Source organism: Ovis canadensis, chromosome 1 (genome assembly GCF_042477335.2).
Source record: "Ovis canadensis isolate MfBH-ARS-UI-01 breed Bighorn chromosome 1, ARS-UI_OviCan_v2, whole genome shotgun sequence".
Taxonomy (NCBI): domain Eukaryota; kingdom Metazoa; phylum Chordata; class Mammalia; order Artiodactyla; family Bovidae; genus Ovis; species Ovis canadensis.
The window spans coordinates 216,464,375-216,489,299 of NC_091245.1; the positions used below are offsets into that span (position 1 = coordinate 216,464,375).

Below are 24,925 nucleotides of genomic sequence, written 5' to 3' on the forward strand. Positions count from 1 at the left end.
ACTCTTGAGAGTCCCTTGACTCTTGAGAGACTGCAAGGAGATCCAACCAGTCCATTCTGAAGGAAATCAGTCCTGGGTGTTCATTGGAAGGACTGATGCTGAAGCTGAAACTCCAGTACTTTGGCCATCTCATGCGAAGAGTTGACTCATTGGAAAAGACTCTGATGCTGGGAGGGATTGGGGGCAGGAGGGGAAGGGGACGACAGAGGATGAAGATGGCTGGATGGGATCACCGACTAGATGGACATGAGTTTGGGTGAACTCCGGGAGTTAGTGATGGACAGGGAGGCCTGGGGTGCTGTGATTCATGCAGTCACAAAGAGTCAAACACGACTGAGTGACTGAACCGAACTGAACCGAACTGGAGAGATACTCAAACTCCACCTGGCCTGAGGAAGCCATTTATAAGGTTTTGATAAAGAAAATAAATCAATTTTTATAAAAACATAATGCCACCTACTGCAAATCAAACTATAGGTCGCTTTTCTACCATAAATTTTAGTCTAATACTTTATCCCTTGATAATTACAACAAAACAAGTTTTTGAAAAAAAATTATCTGTAACTTCCCATTGTCCTTCATTTCCAAATTTCAAAGCTTTTTAAAAAGTCATTCTTATTTTTCTAAAACTTTTAAATCATTCAAATTAAATCAATGGATTTGAGTCAAGTTGAAATGCCTAATAATAGTCTTAATATTATGACATATCTTACTGACTCTTTATCTTTCTGAAGAAAAAGGTTACTTATCCCTCTCCCCTCATATACACATATATAAAACCTCATGAATAAATTAAATAAACACATTGAGCCAGTCTTATAGAATATCTAGACTTCCAATTATTTCCAAGTAAAATTCAGAGAATTGACTTAAGTCAACAGATGGTTTGGGGCTTGTTTAAAGAAGAAATTATTTCACTCCATATGTAAGCTTGTGAGACATGCAATCAACTGCTGCACTTTTGCACATAATTTCTAGAATTCCATTTTAAGAAAATGCATCCAGAGAATATTTAGTAGAGAACCAGTAACTTTAGAGTTTCTTTTCCTTTTACAGTAGTCAGGACCTCATTACCCTGTCTTACTGGTCCTTAATAAATTGGCTTGAAGCTGCTGCTATTTTAATATGTTTTATCTCAAATCCATTTAATTAATTTTGTTGATTATTTTAAACATTTTAATTAGCTATATTTGTACTTCTGGACTACTGAAGATAAAAACAACAATGTATATCCTTTTAAGAATAAAAGTAATCACTTATGCAAAGTTCTTCTGAGACAATTATTTCATAGGGGTTGACAATAATTCTTTGAGTGGCAACTAGGAAGGTTGATATGCTTTATTCCTCCAGTTCTACTCTTCTTTACGGCTGAACCATCTATAGTGCATTTACCAGTTCTACTGGCTTTCCTCTGAGTGTAATGACTTTCCTTGTACTCTGTTAAAAATATATCCCCACAAATCAAGAAGAAGCAGATTCAGACTAAGTGGCTGAGAAGATTTACATTCTATTGCTAACCCAGTTATTACTCTGCTGAAAACCCCATAGCATCAATATAATGAATCCCTCAACTTCTGCAGCAAGCACAATTTTTCTTCCCAACCTCATTGGCTCCTAACTTTCTGCTTGACCTTTTACAATCTGTGTGCGGCAGAACTTCATTACCACCTTTTAATGATGCACAAATGGCACACAACACCAAGGTCACAGAAGATCCCAAGTGAAAACTTTTCAAACACCACTAGAATAGATATTGAGACCTCATTTAAGAGGCAGAATAACCTTATGGAGAAATCATACCTTAGGATTTAATGTGTTCCCCAAGGGCTGATAATGCAAAATATTGACAATGTGGTAAGTTGAATAACTAGCTCTCAACAAACCTTTTTTTAAGAGGAAGAGAAACTGACTTATCAAGCTATAAATGGCTAAGAGATCCTAAACAGTTCTTTTGGTGTCCTATCTCAGTGCTAGGAGGATAATAGCCTTAGAATTCCACCCAGACAGATTTCATTATATAATTCACAACATTGATGTAACCTCAAGAAGCCAACGCTCTTATATATATATTTTTTTCTTATCAGCTCAAGCCAGCAAAAAGCACCTCAAAATCCCATTGTAAAGTAAGTTAAGAATGTGAAAAGCACAAAATTACAGCATGGCTCTTCTCATGATTGATTGACTGAAAGTGGAGGAATCTTGAAGGTGTAGGAGTAAGCAAGTTGAATTGTAGGGCAGGATGGGATGTGCAAGAAAGAGGAAGGGAGAATTTGATTCTGATCAGCAATCTCCTTCAAGAAAAATGAACATTTGCTTGGGGAGCGAGAGTAAAAGGAAAGAGCCTCAAGGAAATGTTTATTTCTACTTGCTTTAAATCTTACTGCTCAAGGAAAGTAGAGGAGAATACATGTTCTGATTCTTCTTTTTGTACTTTTGAATCATTTCCAGGGTTTGTTTCCCATTTTCTCTTTTCCTGCCCTTCCTCTTTTTTCCTCTTTCTCTATTTTCACATCAGTTCAAAAAGTCCAGTTTATACATGGTAGAAGTTATATGATCTGCTAACATATGAGATAGAATGGCTTGTTCAGGTTTAGCTGGAAAAGGGAAAACATTCCAATTCACTGCTCCCCCTAACATAGTCCCCCAACTAAAGTTTTTATTATAGAGTATATACTGAGTACCATGTGGAAAGAGAAATGAAAAATAAAAATAACTCTGAATTGGAGGCCTCTAGGAGAAGGCAATGGCACCCCACTCCAATACTCTTGCCTGGAAAATCCCATGGACAGAGGAGCCTGGTAGGCTGCAGTCCATGGGGTCGCTAAGAGTCTGACACGACTGAGCAACTTCACTTTCACTTTTCACTTTCATGCATTGGAGAAGGAAATGGCAACCCACTCCAGTGTTCTTGCCTGGAGAATCCCAGGGACGGGGGAGCCTGGTGGGCTGCTGTCTCTGGGGTCGCACAGAGTCAGACACGACTGAAGGGACTTAGCAGCAGCAGCAGCAGCAGTCCAACATTGGTGGTACCATGATGACTAGTTTCTATGTCCTTAGGAGAGCTAAGTAATTTTTCCTCCAACCCACACACTCACCAGCAATTTTAAAGAGGACAAAGATGAGAATTCAGAAGTCACAGAAATCAGTTCTAAATCCATAAGGGCTTTGAGTCCTTAGACACAGTGTGTACAAGAATGTGAGTTATACTGTCATATACAGCCAGGTTCAAATCTCCAGCTTAGATGTTTTATAGCCATGCAAACTCAGCACAATTATTTAACTTCTCTGTGCCTCAGTTTCTTCCTATCAGTTAGGAATAACAACTAACCTGGGTAGTTATTGAAAGAATTAGGAATAATAATCCATGTAGAGCTTACTGCTCAGAGCTTGCCACTTCAATGGATTCTAATGAAACAACCTGGGGTCATCTTAAGTCACAAGGCATATGACTTGATTCAAATATTGCCAGAAGTCATAGGTTTTCATTTTCACCAACTGTAAATATGGTTTCCCCAAGGTTTTTGCAGAAAAGTCTATCTGATTTGATATAGCACACTATTTAATAGGAAGTGAGTCAGACACAACTGGGCAACTGAACTGAACTGAACTGAACAGAACATTGGGAATGGCTTCCCAGGAGCTTCAGTGGTAAAGAATCTACCTTCCAAGCAGGAGATGCAGGTTTGATCCCTAGGTAGGAACGATCTCCTGGAGAAGGAAATGGCAACCTACTCCAGTATGCTTGTCTGGTAAATCCCATGGACAGAGGAGCCTGGCAGGCTACAGTCCATGGGGTCACAGAGTCTGACATGACACAGTGACTAAACAACAACAGCAAAACTGGGAGTAGAGGCTGATGCATTGTATAATCTATTCAAAAGTTTGATCATTAAACTTCCCCCACACTCCCCTAGAACACCTTCATTTACAGCCGTTTTGCTCGTAAGCCATCCTATCCCATTGGCACTGAAAATACTCCTATGTGGAATTTCAACATAGTATCTCTTCTATGCAAAGTTGCCTTTGAGGCCAGGCTAACCCATGGCTTTATTTCATGCTCTAAGTCAATACTGGGCACAAAGAGATCCCTTTACTAGATTAACTAGCAAGACTACCCAGGAAGAAATACTAGATTGCACCATTTACCCTGCCAGGCTCTCTGCCGTAGGCTTCAGGGCCCAAGCAGTATGATGGCTGGCAGGTTTGGTAGCGAGCACAGATGGAGAATAATTGAGGTGCCCCAGTTAGCACCAGGCACATTGTGGAAGCTCAGAAAAGTATTAAACAGCAATGGGAAACTGCTCATATTCTCTCTACATACAGCTATTACATACATTTGTGAATATATTTGTAGATCAGATTATTCACATTTCATCCTCAAGCCTGCAGGGTTGAATGTGAAAGACCTGGCATTTGCTTTAAAAATTCTCAATATCTTGCCCAAGGATATGCTGAACCATTGGTACTAGAAATTATCTATAGACAAGGAAGTATTGACAAATTCAGTGCTTTAGATATTCCTGTGTAGAAATTTGCTGCTTTAAAATTTTTCAAAAAATGGCATAGATTACTGTAAGGAATACATTTTTTCTGCAGTAATCATGCAATACACAGATGCATTTCCAGACTATCCTCACACCTTCTGGCAGAAATAGGTCAGTTAAAATTAGTGATGGGAGAATAATATTTTATTAATGTTTAAAATATATATGTGCAAGTTGACTTGCCATATAGTCAAGTAGTTTTTGATTAGTATTCATCTACTTAGTTAAGAATTCTTCAACAAATATTTATGAGTATTTACCTATTGTGTTTCAGGCAATTTCATGGGCTCTGGGAAATGGCATGAAAGAAGCAAGATGAAATACATAAATCTCTTTATTAGTGCTATAACATAGCACTCTTAATGCTCTTTTCCAAATTCTGTGAAAGTGAGATTCATCTGCAGTGGAATGGGAATGATGTCCAATTCATGTGCTTTTATCTAATTTAACTGAAACAGGTACTTTCCAGTATAAATGCTTTACTTTGCCATAAAATTTCATTACACAATGTGTCAAAACGATGTACAAGCAAATGGAGTTAAAGAAGTGAAGTTTTCATAATTCTAAAAAGTCAACTGTGAAAATAAAAACTGCCTCTCTGCCTAATTCCCCACACACATCCTGCTTTTACATGAATAATGATATAAAAGATTCTGAGCTCATTCACCTGACAAAGAAGGCATAAAAAACACCGGTAAATATATTCTTACTTGCCTTGTTACCATTTGCCATCTGTATGGTTATTGCATTCTACAGTCACTTCACTAAAGATGCAAAGAAATTTTAGCTACAACTCTCTTCCCTCAAAATCACAGTCACTATCATGGTATTGGATTAGTAACGGTTGCGAGAATGTGGTTTCCTCCGAACACCAGAACAGTGTCGGACCAAGTTCAAAAATCTGCAGAAGAGTTACTGAAAAGTGAGAAATGGCCATGTGCTAGAACCCTGTGCCTTCTTTGAGGACATGGGCGCTTTGTTGAATCCTGCAGCACATGTTTCATCCACAGATAAGCCAAGGGAGATTCTGTCTCTCCCCAGACAGAAGAGAACTGGCATCAGTGCTAATTAATCTAGAACAGATCAATATGGTGGAGGAGGAAGAAGCTGCAGAGGAGTCTGATGGTGATGAAATGGGCGTTGAGTTTACCCGGAAGCCTGAGCTTCATGGTGGCCCTGTCATATTTCAAAACCTGAGTGGTGTGCACAGGGGCTACGAGGAAACCAAGACTTTCCTTGACACCCTCCATGAGACTTGGTTTTATGAAGCGCTGCAAGCCTGTCATCAGAAGAGCAAGTTGTATGGGGCCGTGGCTGAGCAGCTGCGAGAGTATGGCTTCCTCCAAACTCCAGAACAGTGCCAGACCAAGTTCAAAAGCCTTCAGAAGAGTTACCGCAAAGTGAAAAATAGTCATGGGCTAGAGTCCTGCAGATTCTACAAGGAGATAGATGCCCTGATTAACTCTCAGGCATCTGCTTCTCCCATCAGCTCCCCAGAAGACGCCCCATCACCCTCAGTTCAAGAAAGAGACGACATGGAAATTGAACCTAAGGAACCTACAGGCTGGGAACTTGAGGAGGATTCCCAGGAGGCGCTTGTTGAAGACTGGCAGCAGGAGAATGAGTGAGGAGGAAATCATAAGAGAACCAGAATTCCATTCTATACATGTGTCTCTTTTGTGTCTGAGGGAGAGGGAGAAGGTGGGATGATTTGGGAGAATGGCATTGAAACATGTATACTCTCACGTAAGAAACGAAGTGCCAGTCTATGTTCGATACAGGATACAGGATGTTTGGGGCTGGTGCATGGGGATGATCCAGAGAGATGATATGGGGTGGGAGGTAGGAGGGGGATTCAGGATTGGGAGCTTGTATACACCCGTGGTGGATTCATGTCAATGTATGGCAAAACCAATACAGTATTGTAAAGTAAAATAAAGTAAAAAAAAAAAAAAAAGAACCAGAATTCCAGGGACCTCCAGGTTTACTGCAAAACCTGAGTGATTTTGAAATTGCAAGTAGTATCAAAGACGATGCAACACAGGTAATCTGTAAGGACATGGAGCAGCATAGGACATTCATAGAAAAGTCTAAAAGGGTCGTTTTCCAGAATGTTGATCCAGGTAAATGTCGTAAAAGGGATTGCATCTCAGGAAGACAGTGGGAAAACCTTCATGGAATCGGACAGGGAAGACTGGTGCCTCAGCTTCGAGATTTGGGGAAAGCCCTAGTGCATCAGAGGCCTCTTGTGGGGAAGAGGCCCTTCCGGCTCCTCAGATATGGAGAAAGCTTTGGAAGGAGTGTGCGTCTCATGTGCCGCCTGACCCACCAGAAGGAAAACCCTTCTAAGTGCAGTGTCTGTGGGCAGTGCTTCGGCAGAAGCAGGAGTCTAGTGCGACACCAAAGAATCCACACGGGAGAAAAACCTTTTAAATGTCTCAACTGCGGGAAAAGCTTTAACGACTCCTCCAACTTTGGTGCCCACCAGAGAATTCACACAGGGGAGAAAACCTACACAGGTGGAGAGTGTGGGAAATGCTGCAGCCAGAGCTTGAGTCTCATTATACATCAGAGAACCCACACTGGAGAGAAGCCCTACCCGTACGGAGAGTACGGGAGGAGCTTCACCAACATTCGCACCCACCAGAGTGTCCACACGGGCAAGAATCCCTACAAGTGTGTGGACTATGAGAAAAGTTTCAATAACGGTACGAGATTTCGCGAGCACCGGCGAGTACACACCCGGGAGAAGCCCTATGGGTGCACCCAGTGTGGCAGACACTTCGGCAAGAGCTCTGTGCTGATCAAACATCGCAAGGTTCACCTGAGAGAAAAGCTGCTGCCACCCTGCCAGTATTCCGCTCCCCGGAGAACCCCCTCAAGGAAGGGGAAGGCTGATGACTTCAGGCAGACTTCATGATGATGAGCTCTTCTCTTCCTAACCATCCACTTGGCCATTTTACCCTGATCTCACTCTCGGAAGCAATCTTTTCTTAGCTATAAAGTGTCATTCCCAAGATAAGCTTGAGAGTATAAATAAGCTAAAGGCTTGGATCCTGTTCTCACCTCTGTCTCTTACTTGATTAGTCTGTTCCTCTCCTTGTAATACTAATCCAATACTCGCAAGCAATACTAATCCAAATATTTTACTCTTTCTTCTATTTTTGACTTCACAAGGATTTCTTTTCATCATCTGAGACTATCTCCTTTCTACTGTAAAAGAGGTAAGAGGTTTTAGCAAATTAAAGGAAATAATTTACCACCCCCCCAGGGGATCTAATTTTATAATTATATCTAGCAAATGTAGTAACAATAATTTCCTTGACTGAAGATGACTCTTCTCCATATTAGAAGGTCATTTTTTTTTGATTGAGGCTTGCAACAGATTTAGATGGACAGTTGAAGGGAACAAAAAACAGACCCCAACTTAGCAAGTTAGATGACCAGAAACAACTCTGGAGAATCAACAGATGACAGATGTGGCAACCAGACTGCCCTCCCATGGACATCCAAACCAAGACCATTGCAGGATCAAGGTTACTTGAGCCAGAGCTGGCTATCGGTGGTAATAATAATGTATAAGGAGGTGTATATATAATTATATAACAATAATATATAACAAAAATATTTAAGGATTAGAAAACTACATGGAGGGGCATTCCTCAAATCCAGCTGCCAAGCAACTCAATTTTATGTCCTGTGTCTTGGTGAAAGGTTTTGTGTGTGTATATATATATATAATTATATGTTCACCTTTCTGCCCGGCTATCGTCAGACCTAGAGCTGGACTCATAGTATGAGATGTTCAGAGTCCCTGCAAATTAAGGTTCATCAGCATCTCACATGTGCTGGCTTCTTTTTCTGCTAAGCACTGCAGCATTAACACATGTCTAATTACTAGGAAGTTTCCCTTCCCCCCACAAAAACAGTGCCCTGACATATTAATGCCTCTAAATTTTGTTGTGATAAAAAAAACACCTAAGTTATGACTTACTTCTCTTCTCCTCTAATTACAATTTAAGGCCAATTTAAAACCAATTAAGTTCTTGTTATTTTTTCCCCAGTCTGCCATTAATAGGCCCTAAATCACAAGAATATAAGAGGCTGTGTAACATCAATCTACAGTCACAATACTTTCAGTAGAGTTGTCATGAAATTACAGAAGGATAACAAAATGATTAGATGTAATTAGGCAGGAGGAAAATAGGACTCAACTCAAACTGTCAATCAGCAAATAATTAATCTTAATGTAGAAAAATGAAAAAATATATATATACATGACTTAAAAGTCATATTATAAAAACTGCATCCCCGAGAAAATGAAAGCAACCAAAGATAAATTAGAAGTCCTTTATTATTAATTTGATGAAGTTCATGTTTACCATAATAAATGACAAGGTTTCTCAATTTATTAAAATGCCTGAAAGGAGAATGGTTTTCTTAAGTCTAAAATATAGCACTTGAGCTTATTAGCAAATGACATAGAAAAATTTAATGTTTTATTAAATGGTTCATTACAGAAAAATAGAAACAGAAATGGCCATTTATCTTCGAGGAGTATCCATAAAAATCCCATTATATATACTAGTCTCAGAGAACTTCTATAGTGAGAACTTTGAATTCCCCTTTGTATTGAAAGTAAAACCCACTCCAATGAAAGATGTATGGTTTACTTATCTTTTAAGAAAATTATAACCCTGAATTAGTAGGAAAAAGCCCAAGTAGACTGTTTAAATGACATATGAATGATAATTCTGTATTACATATAATTCAATAAAAGGAAAAAACTATTCTCAGACGGCAAAGATTAAAAAAGATCTTCCAGTCTATCTTTGTTCCCATCCATATGACTTGATTTCAGAACCTCCAAAACCTGAATCTATAAAAGAGAGCAAGAAAAACTATTCTGCTCTTAGTAAGAAAATACATTTGAAAGAGAGTGTAGCATGAAAAGGGGAGAAAGCAGACATTAGGAACCACCTGATACACTTATTACATCAGGGTAAATTATCTAAATGTTTTTCTAGGAAAATAGGCTGCAAGTTATCATGGTTAAGAGCCTGATTTCTAGGGATAGGTCTTTGCTCAGATTTCCTTGGGCAAATTATTTAACCTTGTTAAGCTTTAAATTCTGCATCTTTAAAGAAGGGATAATCATAGAGTCTTTCTCATAGAGTGTGAGGGTGTACAGTTTAAGCATCTGCATCACTGGTTTACTTAGAATGATTTCAAACTAATAAAAGTCCAGTAAAACCAATTGGAAAACGTACTATAAATATGATGTCAAAACTATATAGGCAGTGTCAAAAGGTGCACTTATAATTAGTATGGTAATTAGTGAAATTGTGTTTGTAAGCCCACTAGAGGCATACATTTTTAAAATTAAAACAATGATTTTGCTTCACAGTTTGCAAAATTCTTTCAATTTCATCACCATATTTAATCATCATAATGACACTGAAACCTGAGTGGAACAAGGAACTCCAATCTGGTTTTTGATGAGCAGACTGAGGCTCAGGAAGAGTGAGAAATTTGTCCCTCACTGCATGATATTAAGTCTTGAAGGCAGGAGACACACCCAAGCTTTTTTTTTTTTTTTTTTTTTTGGCTTTTAATGTTGATTTCAAGGTACTTTCTTCCACATTACACTATCCCCCTAAAAATAATATTGCTCTGACAGATTGCTATAACTCTAAAAATTCTTACACGTGTGCTTTGGGAATAGTATAAGAGTAGGCATGGAGTACAAATAGCCTCATTCTGTAATGTTTCTCCCTGGATAAGGTAGTGATTAACTAGCTATAAAACATTATTGTGACATCTATTTTGTTAGAAGCATTTTTGATAGAGTATTGCTGCTATTTTCACAAAGCAGTTGGTACTATAATATAATAATCTCTGGTGATTAAGCCAAATTGGGGATCCTCTAGAAGTCTATTGGTTGTGAATTTTGTTGTCAGATTTGCAGTACTGAAAATCTCACAGATATCAGTCATTAGTGTCAGTGACACAGATGCTTAAACTGTACACCCTCTACTAGAAGCACCTAATTATCTCACCATTCTCTTATTAATGACTAGTAACATGAGAGTTTAAATAAATGACATAGTAAAATATTAGCCTCAAGGTTCACCATAATATGAATTTGGTTGGTTCCATTTGATTTTTATTACCATATTAAAAAATATCTGTACAGTACCCTATTTAATGCATTAAATTATATGCTATAAGAAGAAATATGGCTATTCACTTCAAGTTAAAAAATGAACAGGTTCCAGAGAACTTTGCATCATGGGTTTTTTAGTATTGATATTTATTACAAATTATGTATTCTCAAGCATGAAAAGTAGAAGTTAATCACTCAGTTATGTTTGACTCTTTTGCAACCGCATGGACTATACCCTGCCAGGCTCTCCATCGGATTTCCCAAGCAAGAATACTGAAGTAGGAGGGAATATCATTCCCTTCTCCAGGGGATCTTCCCAACCCAGGATCAAACCCAGGTCTCCTGCATTGCAGGCACATTTTTTACCATCTGAACCACCAAGGAAGTCCACTGTCAAGTATGAACCTGCTAAGTTGCTTAGTCGTGTCTGACTCTTTGCAACCCCATAGGCTGTAGCCTGCCTGTAACTCTGTCCATGGGATTTTCCAAAGATACTGGAGTGGGTGGACATTTCCTTCTACAGAGGATCTTCCCAGCCCAGGGACTGAACCCACATCTCTTACAACTCCTGCATTGCAGGTGGGTTCTTTATTACTAGTGCCATCTGGGAAGTCCTGTTCTCAAGTATATTCCTTGCTTAATTTAAAAAAAAAACACATCAATTTTCTTGTTAACTTTGAGGTATCCAGAGAAAATAATTTATATACTTATGAAGGAAAAGGAAAAGTAGAACATGCTATCAAAAGAGGGCAGAATTGTGTCAGTCTCACTTACACATTGATTGCAGCCTCATGCACTGAGTATTTTTCTCCTATACATACATGCGTTCTCTTTGCCCCAGATTGTAATGACACTTCATTTTACATCTCCAACCCAGCACATTCATAAAGCAGTTCATAGGGAAAAGAGTCCAGTGACATCTTATTATGAGTGTGAGACTGCAAGTAAAAAAAGAAATTAACATCTTGCTGAAGATTTGCTTGGAGTTTGTGAGCCTTAAGTGTTAAAACAGTTTATGCTATATGAATAACTAAATTTCTCCACAGAGGAGAAGAGGGTCTTTACTGGCACCAGAAAAGCAGAGAATCCATGTCTGGAGCTATTATTGTCAAGCACATAAATCTACATCTCTTTTCAATAGTATTGCCCTGCATCTTTATCCAGACAAACAGAAAGTTAGATAGAGTAAAAGCATATGAGGGAAGCTGCTGTATAGCACAGGGACCTCAACTCGGCACTCTGTGATGACCTAAAGGGGTAGGATGGAGGTGGGGTGGGCGGGATATCCAGCAGGGAGGGCAATGTATGTATACGTATAGCTGATTCACTTCATTGTAAAAAAAACTAGCACAATAATGTAAAGCAATTACATCTCAATTAAAGAAAAAAAAACATAGAAAGTTCATCTGTCTGCCAGGGATATACTTTTAACTTCTGAGTAGGTGGGATCAATATTTTAATGACACAAAAAGCATAATTCCATATTCTTTTTGAGCTTCTCACACAGGCTAATGCCACTTACTCTCAAGCAACATCTCCTTCTATTAGTCTGATTCCATAGTTCTCCCTATAGCCCTGGGTACTATAATTACTTTCTTCTTTTAGATTTTGTGACATGCCCTGGTTTATAAGCTATTCTGTCCCATTCACATCCTCCAATCCCTGAAGCATCTTCCAGGCATCCATGTAGAGTTGATTGCCACATATAAGGGTAAGAGAAAGTCAGAGCCATTCCAAATTGATTGTAAGAAATCTGCCTTGCAGCCAGTTAGTTCTACTACAGTAAAAGCCAATTCACACAAAGCAAAAGGGAGCTCTCCTTGGTCTGCGTGGTGGCCGACCAGCTAACAAAGGTGAGAACGGAACGGTCTCATCAATAAAACCCCAGGCTTGGCAACTCTTTGGAGGGACTTACCAACTCTTCATTTACTGTCTCTTAGACTGGGGCTGTGAAATTCAGTCCACATGGGTCCCTTTACAAATCGGTCTAATACAGCAGGTGGTGCTCCGAAATGGGAAACCAGTGGGAACTTGGGTGAGTCACGTTATTTCTTAGCTCCTAGTTACTTCATCTTAAGAACAGAATCTTATTTCCAAGTGTAATAATACCTGGAACCACATCAAGTAAAACATGTAAAGCAGAGTTGGTGCAGCAGAACCAGAAGAAGGGAATCATAGGCCTCCCTGGGTTCTTTACCTCCTGCATTTGGCTATGAGGGAAATATAAGGAACATTAGCATCTCATAGGACTCTTTTGGAAACTGTGGGATCAGTGTGTGATGTCACACACACACATTTAAACCCCTGTGAAAAACCTACAGTTTCTGATAATTATACTAACAATATCCTGAGAAGCGCTGGGAAGGGTGTATCTTCACAATGCTTCTGACTGTTGGATGCCAGAGTTGGCCAAGCCTTTTCCCAATATCTAACCTTTCAGCCTAGCCCTCTCTTCTTTCTCTAATGAGACTTATCATGCTCAACTGGTCAGAGAAACAGACAGAAGTGACACTTCTCACCCTCAGAGCAATAACTCTAGTCCCCATTTCACCATTATAGCTTCCCTCTTGTGAGTCTAGAATGTTCTTCAACATTCATGAGTACACTTTAAAGGAAAAAAGGGTATAAATGAACTTATCTATGAAACAGAAATAGTGTTACAGATATAGAAAACAATCTTATGGTTACCAGGGAATAAGAAGGGAGAGGGATAAATTTGAAGATTGGGATTGACATATACAAACTACTATATATAAAATAGCTAACTAATAAGAACCTACTTATTAGCACAGGAAACTATTCTCAATACTCTGTAATGGCCTTTATGGGAAAAGAATCTTAAAAAAGTGGCTATATGTATAAGCATAATTGATTCATTTTGCAGAAACTAACATTACATTATAAAGCAACTATAGTCTAATAAAAATTAACTTTAAAAAGACACCTTCAGCTGAGAGAAGAAAAACTTTAAAGAAACTCTTGCTGAAAAAGATGCCAAGACGGAAGTCCCAAAAGACTGACATAATTAACTTCACCTTTTTAATCCCAAGCAGAGCTTCTTCTCTATAAGCAGCCACAATATTAGTTGTCTAATAGTGACTTTGCTTATTTGATGCTAAATGATGCATTATTGCCTGACAGTTGATTGTGTGTGTGGGCTAAGTCTCTTTTGCCGTGTCTGACTCTTTGTGACCCTATCAGCTGTAGCCTGGCCAGGGGATTCTCCAGGCATGAATATTAGAGTGATTTGCCATGCCTTCCTTAGAGGGTCTTCCTGACCCAAGCATCAAACCTGCGTCTCTAATGTGCCCTGCACTGACAGGCAGGTTCTTCACCACTAGTGTCACCCGAGAAGTTCCAAGAGTTGATTGTAGACTTTTAATCTGTGATAAATATTAGGTCAATGTGATCCACAATCATGCTAGGAAAATTTGAAAAAATAGACATTTCACAGTCCCAGTTTCATGGAATTGAATTCCTTTCTTTTCATGGTTATTGATACAAGTATCAGCTAAAACCTGATCCTAAAATGATTTTTCTGAGTACTTTACATTTGCCTCCTTAATGTCAATGCCAGTAGCCTATATCAGTGCCCATTCTTTTGAACTCTATGGTTGGTTTCTAATCACTAGAGTTATTCTCTAATGTGACTGTACATAGAAGTGCTGACTACCTTTGGTATAAAATTTAGAATGTACACCTATATGTAAATCTGTTCTAATTTCATCTCTTTCCATAAACCATACCAATGATCTAAATGAAATGACTTTTAAACTTTTTCCTTATTGCTTAATATTTAGCAGAGAATCCATAAAACTGACATTTTCTCTTCGTTATTTAATGTAACATAACTGTCTTTCATGCGTCTTAACTCCCCAATACATTACCCTCTTTCATTTCCCTTTCACTCAGTATCCTTCTACCAATGTCTTTAGCCCTCCACATTAAGCACCATATTGATTATCCAGCTTCTTTCCCTCTCAATATTCTTACACAGTCCTCTTGTATAGGCTTGGCACATCCATCATCCTGTATTCCTCTTTTACACATAATGAATAATCGTATTTACATAGTGTCCAGTTCCAAGGAATTAAAGCACTTTAGATTACTTTGGGAAAATATGTCTAATCAATTCTGACAGCATTTCTGAGACAGGCAGAAGCAAAACACTGTAATCCATTTTTACTAAGAAAGAAAGATGGCAGTGGAGATAGGGAATTAGCCTTCATTCACACAGTCATTTTCTAATAGTTACAAACTGACATTCAATCCCTGGCCAAGTGTGCTGGCTAGCCCTCTCAATCCCCTTCTTCCCATTCCTGCTATGACTCCCCCTAGTCCAGGCCATCTACATATGCTGTTGCCACAACTGGACTTCCTCTGAGACTTCCCATTCTTTTGACTCTAATCTGCTCTGTTTTATCCTATTATGGTCAGGATGTGTCTTCCTGAAGAACTTCTCTGCTCATGCCATTTACTGGCTCAAAAACTTCAGTAGCTTCCTATCATCCAATACATTGACTTTTCTCACACCAGCATTTGAGTGTCTCAATCTAACTTTTCAAATATATCAATAACTGCTGCCTTATATCAATATATGAATATTCTATGTGACCAATAGAGTTACTAGGTGTTTCCTCAAAGTCTCAAGCTTTTCCACTCAACAAGTCTTTGTCCCCACTGTTTCTGATGCTCAAAATCACATTTCTGCCCCCCTCTCCATGCACTAGTCCTGTCACTTTTGCTCCTTGGGGATCATTTCCAGTGCTTCTACTTATATGAACTTCATTCTGGATTTGTGAGTCAGCTGGAATCTATCTGTTTCAAAGGTGCAGAAATTTTTGCTTGTCTTTTGGTGTTTATGATAGTCTAATGTATTATTTCTCTTTTTTACTTATCAGATTCATACAACATAAAATATCTTTGTAGCAATAACTCTTTCCCTAGTACTTTTAAAAGCTTTTTGTAGTAACTAGTATCTATAAGTCTTTATCTAACAAAGTTCTTTATGTATTTAATTTGATTTCATTAATTGTATTGCATCATACTTATTACTGTATCTTATCCTCAAGCGTTATTTTTCATTACCATTCACAAGATCATCATTTAACGTTCTTTTAAAATTCTTGAACTCTGTTTTTCTCTATTATTTTTGTTGGTTCCTCTTTCATCTCTTAATCCTGGCATTCCATGTGGACTCTCAGATACTCCTTTATAGATTGGTTCTTGTCTCTTACCTATATACTGTCTCCAGGAGGAGTTCTTTTACTCACAGCTCTAATGTGTGACACACAATACTACCTACAAGTTTTTCTCCAGCCCTGCTCATTCTCTGTTACCCCACTTCCAATAGTCTCTTTAATGTTTCTGGGAGGATATCAACTTATATGTGACCAAATTCACACCTTTTCCCCAGAGACTCTTTGACACCAATGACTTAACCTCTCTTTGGCGCATTAAGCTGAAATTTATCCTCTAAATCAATCTAATTCTCTCACTGTGCACCTAAGGAAACTAAAGCTTGGCAAGGGTAAGGGGCCAGCCCAAAACTACATAACTGATTTTTAGATCAGTTAATATTAAACCAGCAGCCCATCTAGAGGGGTGTCATAGAATCAACCCCAGGAAGTCTGCCGTATTGTAGCAATGATGAGTTGAGGATGCTGACTCTGTCCTACAATGTCTCTTCCTGAGGGTAGGTTTAACACATCTCCTCTTGCCAAGTTCTGAGAATAGATGAGTTTCTTCTTGTGCAACTGCTTTATTTAGATCTTTCAAATGGTAAACTTGATCAAATCTTCTTTTTATTGCCTTCTAGAAAGCTCATATTCCAATTTTTGCCTACACATAGCAAACATTTCAGATTTCAGAGTGCCCATTTAGAACCCCAGGGTACTACATGGTTTCAAATTATTTTTCCTTCACATAAATTTCATCAACTACCTTCATCTGAAGGAAATAACTTGTAAATTATATCTATTTTTTACTATCTTCAATATTTTGGAAGACTAAAACAAAAAATTAACATTTTGAATAAAAAATATTTAGCTGTACAAACAACACAGTGATAGGGATAGAACTTGGTACAAGGTCTCCAGATGCTCAGTGGCACACTGTCTTATCTGGCTGTTCTTTATATTTACTTGATACATACTGTGTACTTGTGTGTGTAGGTATATGTGTATGCTTAAGATTTAATCATTTCTTATCCTTCCTATCAGATTGTAAAATCCCAAAGGATGGGAATTGTCTATAATTTTTTTTTTACAGTCTTCTCAAGCAAATATAATGGTATGTGCATATGGTATCAACACAATAACTGAATTTGGACAATTCTCAATCTATCACTAAATCCTAACCCATATCTCAATTCTCAGTCACCATCTCATTTATATATAGAACTGTCTATCTGACCTTGGCTAAAACTGTAATCCTTTACTTGATAGAATAGACATGTAATCGTGGGGTTTACTGTAAAGTGAATTTCTGTTAATGGAATCTTGACTTCTCACTAACTTGAGGGAAATGAAAAAAATGTGTACTTCATAAAAATATACAAGTGTACCTCATAAATATTGTGGGTTCAGTTCCAGACCACTGTAATAAAGTCAATATCAAAATAAGCAAGCTCCATGAATTTTTTTTTGTTTTTCACTGCATATAAAAATTATGTTCATACTTCATCATAGCCTATTAAGGGTGCAATAGCATTATGTCTAAATATATATATATGCTTTAACTAATACATATTTTATTGCTAAAATGTCTAACCATCATCTGAGCCTTCAACAAGCTATAATCCTTTTGCTCATGGAAGGTCTTGGCTGGATGTTTATGACTGCTGACTGATCAGGTGGTGATTGCTGAAGGTTGGGGTGGCTAAGGCAATTTCTTAAAATACGACAACAATGAAGTTTGCTGTGCTGATTGACTTTTCCTTTCACAATGTTTCTGTATCATGCAATGCTGTTTGATAGCATTTTATCCACAGTAAAACTTCTTCCAAAACTGGAGTCAATCCTTTTAAACTCTGCCACTGCTTTATCAATTAAGTTTATGTAGTAATATTCTAAAGCCTTTGTTGTCATTTTAAGAATCTTCACAACATCTTCATTAGAAGTAGATTCCATCTCAAGAAACCACTTTTCTTTGCTCATCCATAAGAAGTAACTCCTTATCTATTCAAGTTTAATCATGAGATTGGAACAACTCAGTCACACCTTCAGGCTCCACTTCTAATTTTAGTTTTCTTTCTATTTCTACCACATTTACAGGTACTTCCTCCATTGAAGACTTGAACTCTTCAAAGTCATTAATGAAAGTTGGAATCATCTTCTTGCAAATTCCTGTTAATGTTCTTATTTTGACCCTTTGTCATGAACTGTGAATGTTTTTAAAGGCATCTATAATAGTGAATACTTTCTGGAAGGTTTTCAACTTCCTTTTTCTAGATCCATCAGCAGAATCACTATCTATGGCAGCAGTAGTCTTAAGAAATTTATTTCTTAAATAATAAGACTTGAAAGTTGAAAGTACTCCTTGATTCATGGGCTGCAGGATGGATGTAGTGCTAGCAGGCATGAAAGGAACACTAGTCTCACTGTACATCACTATCAGAGCTCATGAGTGACCAAGTACATTGACAATGAGCACTGGTATTTTGAAAGAAATCTTTTTTTCTTTTTTTTTTTTTTTGAGCAGTAGGTCTCAACAGTGGGCTTAAAATATTCAGGAAAACATGCTGTAAATGGATGTACTGTCATCCAGGCTCTGTTCCATTTATACAGCACAGACAGAATCCATTTAGCATAATTCTTAATGGCCCTAGGTGTAGCCAATGATAAGTGAGCACTGGCTTCAACTTAAAGTCACCAGCTACATTAGCCCCTAACTAGAGAGTCAGCCTGCCCTTTGAAGCTTTGAAGCCAGGCATTGACTTTTCCTCTCTAGTTATGAAAATCTACATAGCATCTTCTTTCAATATGTCTGTTTTATCTACGCTGAAACTCTTCATTAAATATTTTAGGTAGATTTTCTGGATAACTTCCCATCGCTTCTATATTAGCACTTGTTTCACCTGCACTTTAATGTTATGGAGACGACTTCTTTCCTTAAGCCTCATGAATCAACATTCTGATATATTCAAACTTTTTTTCTGCAGCTTCCTCACCTCTCTAAGCCTTCACCACACTGAAGAGAGTTAGGGCCTTGCTTTGGATTAGGCTTTGGCTTAAGGGAGTGCTGTGACTGTTTAATCTTCTATCCAGACCCTTAAAACTTTCTCTACATGAGCAATAAGGCTATATACATATCTTCCTTATCATTTTTGCGCTCATTGGAGTAGCACTTTTAATTTTCTTCAAGAGGTTTTCCTTAGAATTCACAACTTAACTAACTCTGGTTCCAGAGGTCTCGGGTTTCTTCCCACCTCAGTTTTTGAACATACTTTCATCACTAAGCTTGATTATTTCTAGCTTTTTATTTAAAGTGACAGATGTGTGACTCTTCCTTTCACTTGAAAATTAAAGGCCATTTTAGAGTTATGAATTGGCCTAATTTCAGTACTGTTGTGTCTCGGAGATTAGGGAGGCCAAAGGTGAGGGAGAGAGATTAGGGGGACGGCAGGTTGGTAGAGCAGTCAGATCAGACAGCAACATCTGTCACTTGCCATCTTATTGGTTTGGCCATCTATATTTTTGGTCAATTGTATATATAGGCATGGTTTGCAACACCCCCAAAATAATTACAGAAGTAATGTCAAACAGAGATCACTGACCACATATCACTGAATCCAATATAATAATAAAAAAAGTCTGAAATATTAAAAAGTATTACTAAATTACCAACATATGAAACAGGATACAAGCAAATGCTATTGGAAAAATGGCACCGATAAACCTGCTCAACACTAGGTTGCACAAAACTTCACTTTATAAAAAATGCAATATCTGTTGCTGCTGCTGCTGCTGAGTCACTTCAGTTGTATCCGACTCTGTGCGACCCCATAGACAGCAGCCTACCAGGCTCCCCTGTCCCTGGGATTCTCCAGGCAAGAACACTGGAGTGGGCGGCCATTTCCTTCTCCAATGCATGAAAGGAAAAGTGAAAGTGAAGTCGCTCAGTCATGTCTGACTCTTAGCATAATATCTGTTAAATGCAATTAAATGAAGTATACTTGTATTTACAATGCAGCCAATATTTAAAATTAGGGCAACTTGATTACATTCTAATGCACTTAGAATATATATATTCTATGCAGTGAATGCATTGAATATATATTCAGAATATAGTAATCTTATTTCGTGCTTATAAGTTAAATATAAAGGCAGAGAAAATAAGTAAATAAGTAAAGGCAGAGAAAAATACAAGAATTTCTCATCTAATGACATTTTATAGTTTTTTTAACATTTCTATTTTATCTAATATTTCTTTCAGCATGAAGATAGAAATATTTAAAACTCTATAAATTCCACCTATTTATCATTAATTAATCATTAATTAATTAAATAATCATTATTTATCATTAAAATCATTAATAACATCTCTTAACAATTTCTGTTTACACTCAAAGTGGATTGTTGTTTGTTTTTTGGCCATGTGGCTCATAACGTGGGATCTTAGTTTCCTGACCAGGGATCAAACCTGCAACCCCTGCACTGGAAGCATGGAATTTTAACCACTGGATTGCCAGAGAAGTTCCTCAAATCTTTCAAAAACTATTTTAAGTATACTATACAATTTTCATAGATATTCACTATTAGCTCTTGTAAACTTTGTTGGATAAGTGACACAACACTAAATAAAACTAAGAAATAAGAAAGCAATTTTTTTGCTTAGCAGTGGAATCCACCCTCTGATACTTTATAAATATATAATTATTTAGCAATTTTTAAAAATTCTCACCTTGATTTTATAATGTTGGCAGCATGGAAGATATGAGAGATATAAATCTGTATTTTCTAAGATACAGTCTTGAAGAAAGAGATACTTAGAAGTTTGCACTGAGATTGTTTTCTTTTTTCCATGTAAACATAGAAAAGCATGAGCCTGTTGAACTCAAATTATGGGCTCAAACACAGAAACAGGAGGTAACTAGAGTCTAACAAGTGTTACACTGGGGAGATTGCAGCTAGATCATTAACAGAGCCCAGAAATACTGCACAGCCCTATTTCCTATGCACTAAAGTAGAGCTCCAGGATGCATAAACATTCACACAAACAAAGGAAAAGAGTTTTGTGTTTCTTTTTTTTTAAAATCTATTTGCTTCTGTTAGAGGCATTGGTGCCTGCTCTTAATGAAACAGGGGTAAATATGTTATTCTGCCAATGTTCAGTTTTCCATTATTATTTAAAGAATGAAACTGCTGTATTAGAGTCCATTTGAGGAAATACTATTGTCATCTTTATATGTATAAAAGCAATTTCAAGTCACCGCTGAATTATATTTAAGAAAATATTGTGTAGAGCCTCAATTTTTCATGTTTTTGCAAAATAGTAGGTACAGTTCTTAGTAATATGCTTGCAATAAATCTCACACATATTGAGATAATACCTTTTTCTTTAGGTCATTGTTGAAACACTAAGACTATAATCACCAAATAGTCTCCAAACAAGCAGCTTTTACCCTAGCAGTACTCTAAATCATAATGCCTTTCTTCAGAGTTTCTGAAACTAAGAAAGTCTGATTTGAAATCAGAACTCTTGTTACAGAAATTATTTCAGAGCACTGAATGGCTTGCTTTGTTTCAACAAAGAAAAAAAAATCTCAACATTCCATTTTTACCCTCTGTTACATTATTTTAGTTGGACTGCAAGGAGATCCAACCAGCCCATTCTAAAGGAGATCAGTCCTGGGTATTCATTGGAAGGACTGATGCTGAAGCTGAAACTCCAATACTTTGGCCACCTCATGCGAAGAGTTGACTCACTGGAAAAGACTCTGATGCTGGGAGGGATTGGGGGCAGGAGGGGAAGGGGATGACAGAGGATGAGATGGCTGGATGGCACCACTGACTCGATGGACGTGAGTTTAAGTGATCTCCGGGAGTTGGTGATGGACAGGGAGGCCTGGCGTGCTGCGATTCATGGGGTCGCAGAGTCCGACATGACTGAGCGACTGAACTGAACTGAAGTGACACTATTTTAAAATCATATTTGCAAGTAGATTTATTTAAACACTATAAGTAAAATATAAAGCATGAAAATGTAAGTCATTAAAGTCATCATGATACTATTCTTAAAAATGCTGGTTTGAAATTCCAGCTTTTTTCCAGGTATTATGCAGGTTCACAGATGACTGTTTGCTAGGTAGCAGAAGCAGTCCTACCTAATGTTAAGTCATTTCTCACATATGAAGTGTATGATTAGCAATATTGATCTTCATTTCAGGATGACACAGCACACTGCTTAGGAATGCAGTTTAGAGATTCAACTGGACCTGGATTAAGCTTTGGTTTTGTTACTTAGGAGTTGTGTGACTTCAACAAATTATTCTACCACTATAAGTTTGCTTCCTTACTTCTAAGCAAGCATCATAAAAAAATGTTTATTTAATAGTGTGTGTGTTAGTTAGTTTTGCTTAGTCTCATCTGACTCTTTGCAACCCCATAGATTGTAGCCCACCAGGCCCCTCTGTCCATGGGCTTCTCCAGGCGAGAACACTGGAGTGGGTTGCCATTTCCTTCTCCAAAAGGAACTAAAGAAAGAAAGAAAGTGAAGTCGCTCAGTTGTGTCTGACTTTTTGCAACCCCATAGACTGTAGCCTTTCAGGCTCCCACATCCATGCAATTTTCCAGGCAAGAGTACTGGAATGGGTTGCCATTTCCTTCTCCTTATTTAATAGAGTGGATTTGAAAATTAAGTGGAACAGTCTATGCTAAGAAACAGCACAGTGACTACTAACTTTTGATTATTTTTATCAGCATTATTTTTCATTAGGCATATATGTTTTGGGAAAGAACATAAATCGGTTTATTCAGTCAAATGTGATTTTTGGCTTTTGTTCCTTGGCCTGAGAAATCTTGAGTAATTTATGTAAAAGTCTTTGAGAAGAATCAAAGCAATACAATAGAGAAAGAAAAGTCTTTTCAGCAAAGGGTACTAGAAAGTTAGATACTCACATGGAAAAAAATAAAATTCAAAAACTACTTTACATCATATACAAAAATTAATTTGAACATTCACCCAATTGTGACATCCAAACATTAATGCTTTTAAAGAAAAATAGAAAATACAAAAAGAAAAATACAAAATATCTATAGGACTTGGAGCTAAACAAAAGTTTCTTAGAAGATAGAAATTAGTATTTAAAAATAGATAAATTGAAATACATCAAAATTTTAAATTTCTGCTCATCAAAAGATAGATACCTTTAAGAAAATGAATAGGCAAAGTGGGAGAAAGTATCTGTGAAATGTATACCTGATAAAGAAAAACTATGCAAAGTATACATAATTCTACATTCTAATGATAAAAAGTCCAACAACCCAATTAGTAAGTGGGAAAAATATTTGAACAGACTTCTCACTAAAAAAGATAAAAAACAGCCAATAAGCACATACAAAGCTGAAAAAAAAAAAGGACCCAAAAAGCAGTCAAGATCATTATTATCCAGGAAATAATCATTAAAATTACTAAAAACACTACAAAAATGAATAATAATATTAAAGTCCGAGCACACCAGTACTGGGAAGATTGTGGAACAGTTATAATTGACATATATTATTTTTACAGAAAATGGTAGTCACTTGGAGAAATAACTCACAGAAATTCTATTCCTTTGTATTTATACAAAAAAGATAAGAATTTATATTCATAAAAAGATTTGTCCCACAATATTCATGGAAGCTTTAGTGATGATGACCTGAAACTGCAAGCAACCTAAGTGTCCATTAATTGAAGAATAAGTAAACAGAATACAGTATAATAATAATAGAATGAAATACTATTCAACACGAGAAAAATACTAATATGCCAAAAACACAGACAGTTCTCAATATAATTATGCTGAATAAAAGAAGCCTTATAGGCAAAATGCATACGCTTTGACTCCATCTACACAAATTTCTTGGTGGCTTCCCTAGTGGCTCAGACAGTAAAGTGTCTGCCTACAATGAAGGAGACTTGGGTTCAATCCCTGGGTCGGGAAGATATCCTGGAGAAGGAAATGGCAACCCACTCCAGTATTCTTGCCTGGAAAATTCCATGGATAGAGGAGCTTGGTGGGCTACAAGTCCAAGGTGTCGCAAAGAGTCGTACATGACTTCACCTTCACTTTCACTTTATTTTCACAAGAATTTCTAAGCAAGCAAAACTATTCTGAAAACAAAAAAATCAGTGATTGTACTTTGGATTGGGCAATGACTGTGATGAAGCATGCTGTCAGTGTAACACAGTCTGTTTGCATTTGTGAAAACTTTGTTAAACATTTAAGATTTGTGCATCTGTGTCTGTGCTTTGTATCAACAGGAAAAAAAAAGCTATGAGGAAAATATTGAATTCAGGTTATATATGCATGTTAAAGCATCTGAAGTATCAGAAATGTACTGATTGATACCTGAAATTTACTTCAAATTGCATCAAAAACTAAGATAGATTTATAGATAGAGGGATAATAGATGGATAAATATGGAGTAAAGTAGTAAGTATACAAATGTTAATCACTGAATTTCATGGTAGATTTAGGAGTGCTTGTTGTAAAGTTCTTTCAACTTTATTGATGTTTGAAATTTTTTATAAAATTTATCAAAAAAAATTGAAATTTTCTGATTTTTTTCATTTTCTGGTAAAGGGGAAATCATAATTTCTTCCTAAAGAATTTTTCTGAGATAAAAGGAGACAGTGACATCTCAGGTACATATTCTGCAAATCTGTTTTCCCACAATGTGGATTCTCTGTTTTTGTTTAGTCACTAAGCCGTGTTTGACTCTTTGGGACCCCGTGGACTATAGCCTACCAGGTTCCTCTGTTTATGGGATTTCTCAGGCAAGAATACTGGAGTGGGTTCCCGTTTCCTTCTCCAGGGGATCATCCAGACTCATGGATCAAACCCATTTCTCTTACACTGGCAGATGGAGGATTCCCACCGAGTCACCAGGGAAGGCTGCACTGTGGATTACCTATTCATTTTCCTCAGAGGTGTCCTTCAATGAACAGAAGTTTTCAATTTTAAAGTAGCTGATCAATTATTCTTTTTATAATGCATGAATGTGTTGCC

At 37.3% G+C, this 24,925-nt stretch overlaps 1 protein-coding gene and 1 pseudogene across 3 annotated transcripts in view; one reads left to right on the top strand and one right to left on the bottom strand.

Annotated features, from left to right (window-relative positions):
• NLGN1 (neuroligin 1) overlaps positions 1 to 24,925 on the bottom strand; it is a 786,357-nt gene that overhangs the window by 244,732 nt on the left and 516,700 nt on the right. The gene's annotated exons all lie outside the window — the stretch shown is intronic.
• On the top strand, positions 5,389 to 7,464 carry LOC138429550 (zinc finger protein with KRAB and SCAN domains 2 pseudogene; annotated as a pseudogene).